This window comes from Malania oleifera, chromosome 3 (assembly GCF_029873635.1).
Source record: "Malania oleifera isolate guangnan ecotype guangnan chromosome 3, ASM2987363v1, whole genome shotgun sequence".
Taxonomy (NCBI): Eukaryota; Viridiplantae; Streptophyta; class Magnoliopsida; order Santalales; family Ximeniaceae; genus Malania; species Malania oleifera.
This window is the reverse complement of record NC_080419.1, coordinates 113,361,997-113,369,745: the sequence shown is the minus strand read 5'-3', so window position 1 is coordinate 113,369,745 and position 7,749 is coordinate 113,361,997. Positions and strand designations below refer to the sequence as shown.

At 29.4% G+C, this 7,749-nt stretch overlaps 1 long non-coding RNA gene across 1 annotated transcript; it reads left to right on the top strand.

The window, feature by feature from the left end:
- Positions 1 to 222: 222 nt before the first annotated feature.
- On the top strand, positions 223 to 1,668 carry LOC131150658 (uncharacterized). The gene is made up of 3 exons (XR_009135583.1): positions 223 to 571; positions 1,022 to 1,153; positions 1,259 to 1,668. It is a non-coding gene; the product is annotated as an uncharacterized LOC131150658 (long non-coding RNA).
- Positions 1,669 to 7,749: the final 6,081 nt, after the last annotated feature.

The window sequence follows — 7,749 nt, the reverse complement described above, 5'->3', positions numbered from 1 at the left end:
AGTATTAGCTGATGTTTCTACCATTAAAGAAGCTCGTAGAGCATAGTAAGTGAAGAAAAGAAAACTCGAAGAAGATAACAATGAAGAACAAGAAGCTCTGGTACCATATAGAAATCAATCTTGATAAAGGAAACTGATTTCATTAATTAAAAATAATAATAATACAAAATGTATATATATATATATATATATATATACATTCAGCTTAACAAATTCATGTCCAATCTGGTGAAGGAAGAAAAAACTAATTAACTAACTAACAAAAAATACAAGCAGATTTTCTGTTGATGCTTACGAATTTAACTGATGAAGCTGTTTGGTGACTTTTCTGTTGGCTGCTGCTGTTGTTAAACTGAGGCTGGCTTTTCATATCATCACCTGCACTTCCCTCTTCTCTCTTTCCTCTTTCCTCTTCGATTGTTACCTCTTCCTGCTTCTCTTTTCGATCAGCTGCAGATCGAATCCGCCGATCTCTTTGCCCGGCTTCTTCGACTAGCTCCCTCTCCCATATACGCCGTTCGTCCACCCTTCTCCTCTTTGATGTTCATTGAGCAATACCATTTTGGTTCAGGTATTTATTCTCTCCTTTTTTTTTTTTTTTGCATTTTTTTTTTCTAAATTATCTTCCTATAAGTCCGTTTTCGTTCTCTTGTTTGTCTCTCTCTAGCCGAGAGAGAGAGAGAGAGTATTGTTCGAAGGATCGTGAACTGAAAGTGAGAAAATTGAGTTATGGCCGGCAAGAGCCTTTTGCTTCTCTGGCAAACCAGTGCCTCTGCCTTCTTTTCTATTTTTTTTTTTCATTTTATTTTGATTTTCTGGCAATTCATCTCTCTCTCTCTCTCTCTCTCTCTCTCTCCGTGTCTGTGATTCTCTGGGTGTGCCATGAGTGGTAGTGTTAGTGTGAGTGTGCTGTGTGTGTGTGGCCAAGCTGTTTGTTTAAATGTATAGATGAATTTTTTTCCTTTGTGGACGGAAAAGGAAAAAAGAATATATGAAACTCCTTTTTGATGAACAATGGCAGCAAATACACGCGTGCAAGTAAGTTGAATTGAATTCCCTTTGTTCTGTGGGATTAATGAATGTGAAGTGAATGGACAAGAGTTCAAATCTGCCTATAATGAATGGGAGAGTACCCCAGCCATGGGAATCTGAGGTGGGCTTCCTGCTTCTCATAGATTATATATATGCACCTTAATTTTTGCTAGCTATTGCATTTAATCAAAGCACTGTTAACTATGTTAAGCATATGGTTCAATAGGTGTTGCAACAACCATTGATGTTGTCAAAGCCTGCAAAGGTTAATGTCACAGTTATGCTTGGCGGATTCCCTTGAAAAGAAGGGATTGGGAGGAAGCATAATGCCCAAAAAAATATCGATTTACAAGGCCCTACCTTTGGCTTTGCCGCTGCATGCACACCACTGAAAATTGCAAGGTGAGGTTGCCCTTAAAGAGTCGTGTGAATTGCTCATATACAATTAATTGTGCTCATTTTTTTATTTCGCATTGAAGTTGCCTTTAAAGAGTAATGTGAATTGTTCATATGCAATTAGTTCTCGCCCATTTTTTATTTCGCATTTTCCATAAGTAGGAGAAACATAATTAAGTTTGTTTTATTACTTTTCGAGATAAAATAAAGAGAGTTATGAGAATGTTAATTTTTGAGAAATGATTTTTATCCAAAGCCATAATAGGCTACACTGCACTAGGCTTCTCTTTTTATTGCACAGAAAACCAACAATTTCTAATATTGTGCACAATCATCTTTACCCAGCAATTCCAGTGTTCAAACCCAGAAAATGCTTCCTCAATAAATCTTTGTGTTGGCCAAGGAAAGGCATAATTTGTCCAAATCTAGTTTTAAAACCAAACTGCTTCTCCTCAAATGACTCTAGTTAGAAGCATAATTGATAGTTAATAATAGGCCAACAAAGTTGTACTTTACATGATGTGATTTGTTAAAAATGCTTAGCCTCAATGAATTGGGATAAGAAACAATTAGTGAGTGATGTTAGATTGGTTAAATGGCTTGAGTTTTGAGAAACAACATGAATCGCTAGTCTCTCGTACTAAAGTAGCAGAGTCTGTTCGTGATTTCTCTCTGGTCTTCAACTCTTATTACAAGCTGTACTTGGATCACTAGGCTCGCTCTTCTTCGTAGCAGTCCTTACAAACTGCAGTCTGTTTCAAGGTTTTCTAGCTATTTTCTCTTCTCTGATATCTTCCAGATTGTAATTTGAATCTGTACAAGCATTGATTTTTGTGCAATCCCAATTGATCACAGCATGCCAAATCTTATATGCTATATCTTTTCTTGATGTTTTCTTCATCTTCCTTAAATTTATTTGAAATTGAGGCGATATCTATTATAATCCAATGGCCTTGGGCTCTTAAACTTGGGATGAAATCCAATAGAGCAGCCATTAATGTCCTCCCAAATAATTAAATGCACCAAGATTGATGTAGGTTCGTAGATTCTGCCATCCGCTTAGCAGTCCCAATCCATTTTGTTTGGGCTCACCTAGTAAAAAATGTTGATTCCTTTAGGGGGTTTTTGAGTTTTGCTTTGTTATAAACTTTTCTTTTATTGTGCCATCTAAGGTCTTTTCTCAAGGGCCTTGAGGTTGCCATGCTTTTCCTTTCTCACCCTTTGGTGTGTATTTCTCATCTGATATCTCATTTTGGCATACATTCTAAGCAAGTAAAATGAAATCGTCAATAAGAGTACATGAGAGTCCATTTATTACATAATAGTTCAAATTTCAATCACACAGAAGATGATAAGAAAATGAAATACAATAAAAAGTCATTACTCTAATGTCCTATGAATAATAGAGAAATGGTATAATATATACCTTTAATTTTCACTTAGTTTTTTAAAAGTGGTTTGAGAAAAGTAGTCAAATACATTTTTCTAGTTGAGGGGACAACAAAAGAAAATTGTCAATCAATAAATTCTTGAGTCATAATTTTCACCAAAGGAAGGCAAAAATATATAAATAATACTTTTGGCAATACATAGTTTTCGTCTCTTTTTTCCTTTCTTATGGTATATGAATCATCAAGGATTTTGATTTCAATTGAAAATTTGTGACATGACCATATGACTTTAGCATCAATAGTTGTTACATGATTTTATTATGAATGTTGAAATTAGTTACTTGGATTTAGGGTCTTGAATTTCGATTTCGACTCAAATTTCGAAGCTCCAAAATTACAAAAATTTCGAAAGAAATTTTGATTTGGATTTCGATTTGAAAGAAATAACGGAAATTAATAGTAAAGCATGGAATTCTTTGTGAAACTTTAGAAATGGTTAACAAACATAATAATATAAATTTTAAGACTAATATATTATAAATTAAATACATCTATATTTTATATGAGGTGGAAAACTTGTATAATAGTGTGTGTATCAAACATAAGATAATGTACATTAAAACATATTTGGCTAATACAAATGAAATTCATAAATCATTTAAATATTATTTATTATATAAATAATAATAATTTAGACATGAATGGTTAAATAACATGTCATTGTTAGTTTATTTTCTTTTATATAATTTCAAAAGCACTTGTAATAACCTTTCGTTTTGATAAAATAAATTAAGATAGAAATTTCACTTCACTTCTAAATTTTGATGAAATTTTATCATATTGTTAAAATTTCAACAAGTTTCGCAAAAATTTCAAGATTTCAAAAAATTTTGAATGATTTGTTGAAATTTCGATAGAAATTATGCAAGACTGAAATCGATTGCCATTTCAATTTCGAGGGTGACGGAAATCGGAAATTTTGACAATTTCGTGGAAATTTAAGACTATGCTTGTATTATCATGTTATTGTTCCACCTAATGAAAATTAGTCAAAATTTTAATTACAACTTTATAGCTAATATCTTTGATTAACATATGTGTTTAAAAAATAATCAAAGTTTATGCTATTTTAAAAATTTTACTTTTATTTTATTAAAAATTTATTATTTTATTTTAAATATAATAATAGGGTGTAACTATATCATATTATATTATAGGGACATGGTTATCCAAAAATTAAAATAATAAAGATAATTTAATTCAAAATGTAGGGTTTCCATATGAATAGGATTCACATGAAACATATCAATGGGGGAAGTAGGAATAGGATGTCCATTATTTCATGAAATCCTTTCATTCCTAAGAACCCGAACATTCCTATCAGGTTAGATTCTCATATTCAAACAAACATAGGGCACCACATTCCAAGGGACCTTGAAATTGCTACATTTTTTTTTAGTAACACCTAGATATTTTTCCCAGCATAGGGGCTGGGGCCCCATGTGGCTCCATTAATTTTATTTTGTTATGAGACCAAATTTAAAAATTCCATGTGAATGAATTTCACTAAAATATTTTTTAAAAAAAATAAAAAAAAATAGGTCCCAAACAACTTTCCATCACTTTCTTTCTTAATACATTTTATCATAAATTAATTTAAATTATTAGTTCCTATTATCTTCATCTTTGCTTTATATCTACATCCACTAAAATTATAAAATTAATTTTAATTTATATTATTCAAAAATATAGAAATATATATATATATATATATATATATATATACTATGTTGCATTTTGTACATTAAAAATAGAATAAATTATTAGAATTATTTTTAAAATATTCAATAAAATATATACAATACTATACAATTTTCCTTTGCTAAAATTATAAAATTAATTTAATTTATATTATTTAAAAATATAGGAATATATGCAGTGTGTTACATTCCTGTTTACATGCATTATATACATTAAAATTAGAATAATTTATCAAAATTATTTTTAAAACATTCAATATAATATATATAATACAATTGTTTGCACCTACTTTCCAACAAAAATTTTCCAATAATAAAATATTAAAATTATATATATATATATATATATATATATATGTAAACACATAAACGTATGCTAATTTAAAAAGTATTCAATTTCCCATCTGCTATAAAATAAAATATTTAAATTTTACTCAAATTTTATATTTTTAATTCTCATTCAATATTAGTATAGTCTATATTTGAATTTTTTTTCTTGATTATTTTACATTTAAAACGAAGCCCCAAGTTGGTTGTACTAGTGCAGAATTATTTAACAACAAATCATGATACAATAATGAGAACAAGTTTGTCGCAACAGTTAAAAATTGCAAAATTTGATTTTCAATTTTTAGAACAATAGTTGAAATCAACATGAAAAATTATTGATAAAAATATATACAATTACATTATTGTCATCTTGTAAAGAAAACAAGAAATAAAAAAAAATAAACGAAAAATCAGAGTAGTCTAGTGTTATTTTTCTTTTATTTCTATAAATAAACAAATGGCATTGACAAAAAATTATGTAAACAATGATTTCATAATTCCATAAAAATGAATTATAGATATTAATGTATTGTGGCAGAAAATAAAATAGAAATAGAAACAAATTTTATATTTTTAAATTTTAAAAATATTTAAAATAATCTAAAAATACTCTATCCATATTACTATTTTTCAAAATATTAGAATGAATTTTGAAACAACAATATTATAATTTAACAATATTCTAATTTAATACATAATTTATTCAACATAATTGGAAAGTATTAATAAATTATGCGAATAATACAATATTTTATAAAAATTGCATGTAGTACATAAAATTTTAAAAATATTATGGACATGTGCATATGATATAAATCTATTTGTAGCAAATTAATTCATATAATTATATATAACATGTGAAAAGTTGAACACCTGCTAAATTACATGCGATTATGTGTTTATATATAAGCATATAATTATATATAATTGTATTATTTTGATATTGGAACCTTTTGGTGGAAGGTAGGTGAGAAAACAATCACTCATTCTAATTTTAATGTATATAATGTATGTAAACACTAAATAGGAATGTAATATGGTATACATATTTTTTTTATTTTTGAATAATATAAATTTAAATTAATTATGTTATTTTAGTTGATATAAATATAAATTAATAACAAAGAAAGTAGGAAATAATAATTTAAATTAATTTTATAGTATCAAACTATTGAGAAAAAAAGTGATGGAAAGTTGCTGCGTCGGGATCATTTTTCAAAAGATTATTTAGTGGAATTCATTCATGTTGGCATTTTTAAATTTTATCTTATAAGAAAATTGAAAAAATAAAAAATAAAAAAATTAATGGGATCAATGGAGAGAGAGAGAGAGAGAGGAGTTTAAAATATAAATTAGAAATGATTGAAAAAATTAATAAGGCCCGGCTGAACAAATAATTTAAAAAAAAATAAAAACTACCTAATGACAAATTTTTTTTTATAGCTAAACTAGCTCATAAATATTTATATGCAACATGTACTTCCGTATGCATGCACACTCAAATATAAATTAAAGGGAATATTATGATTTTTTCAATTAAACTAATTCCTTTGACAATGTCTAGTTAATAGAATCCCTTGACACTCCTACAAGTGCAATCTCGTACTCATGATTATTTGATGAATATTAGCATATAATCAATATGACACTAATGTTTCACTAATTAGCATACAAATCCCAATTCCATGTGGTGATTCAAATCTTTCGTTTCCCCACGGATATCGAATTTGGGGGACAAAAGTCTCTCAAATGCTCTTGCAATTTTTTTTTTAATGAAAATTATGCTATTAAAAGTAAGATGTAAAAAAAAAAAAAAAAAGGAAGCAATATTATTCTCATGTTATAAAATAATATTATTAAATTAGCATCTATCCCCTTAGTTTGCAATTACTACGCCAATTTGGCAGATTTACTGTCATTTTCTGGGCATTGTTTGGCATATAGCACACAGAATCAGGATCCCCTAGATCATAAAAATGTGTGAAACCCCAGATTTAATACCTTAAAGACGCTTGGCTTAGACTTGTTTTTCCCCAAACCTTATCAACGGGTACGTAAGTCATCAAAAAGTGTCCATAGGGAAAGATCAAAGGGATCTGAACAAAAGCAGATCACAGAGGACCGTACAATCTTTCTGTTGTGCAAGATCCTTATAAGAGGCAAGCACAAAGCATACTTGAAAGTCAAAACATTTTTTTACAAGCTCATAGAGGTAAGATACAAAAGCCCTATGGCTAATTAATTTTCAAGAAGAAGAATGAAATTAGTAGGCATTTGCTTTCTCAGTATAAACCACCTCAATAAATAATAACACTATTTACATAAATCAACAGATATGCGTAGAAGACACTCCCTGAGACTAACACACCATTTACTTACCCCATGGTATGGGTTGTGTGGCTCGAAGGCTGGACTTATGTTCTAGTGGATCAGCCCAAATACAGTCAAAGTAACCATCTACAAGTGCGTCTGCAGGCATCCACAACTAAGTTGCAGATCCACTAGCCTTACCACTTCCTTGCCCAAGTTCCTAGGAAAGGTACTTTATTCGTACGCAGGCTAAATGGTGGAGACCACCCTACACCACTTAGTACAATGTGGGAGCACACTGTCTCAATATAAATCCCTAGCAACGATAACGTGCTTATAATACAACTGGTCCTTAGGGTTCTTAAACCATATCATGCAATTTAAATAGTAAATATTATAGTATAAATCTCATTTCATATAGAACCTATCATTTAACAAAACCTAGCCCTAGACCGTTAAATAAAACCCGACCCCTGGCCATTAAATAAAGCCCGGCTCACAGCCGTTAAATCAAACCCAGTACTTTGCAA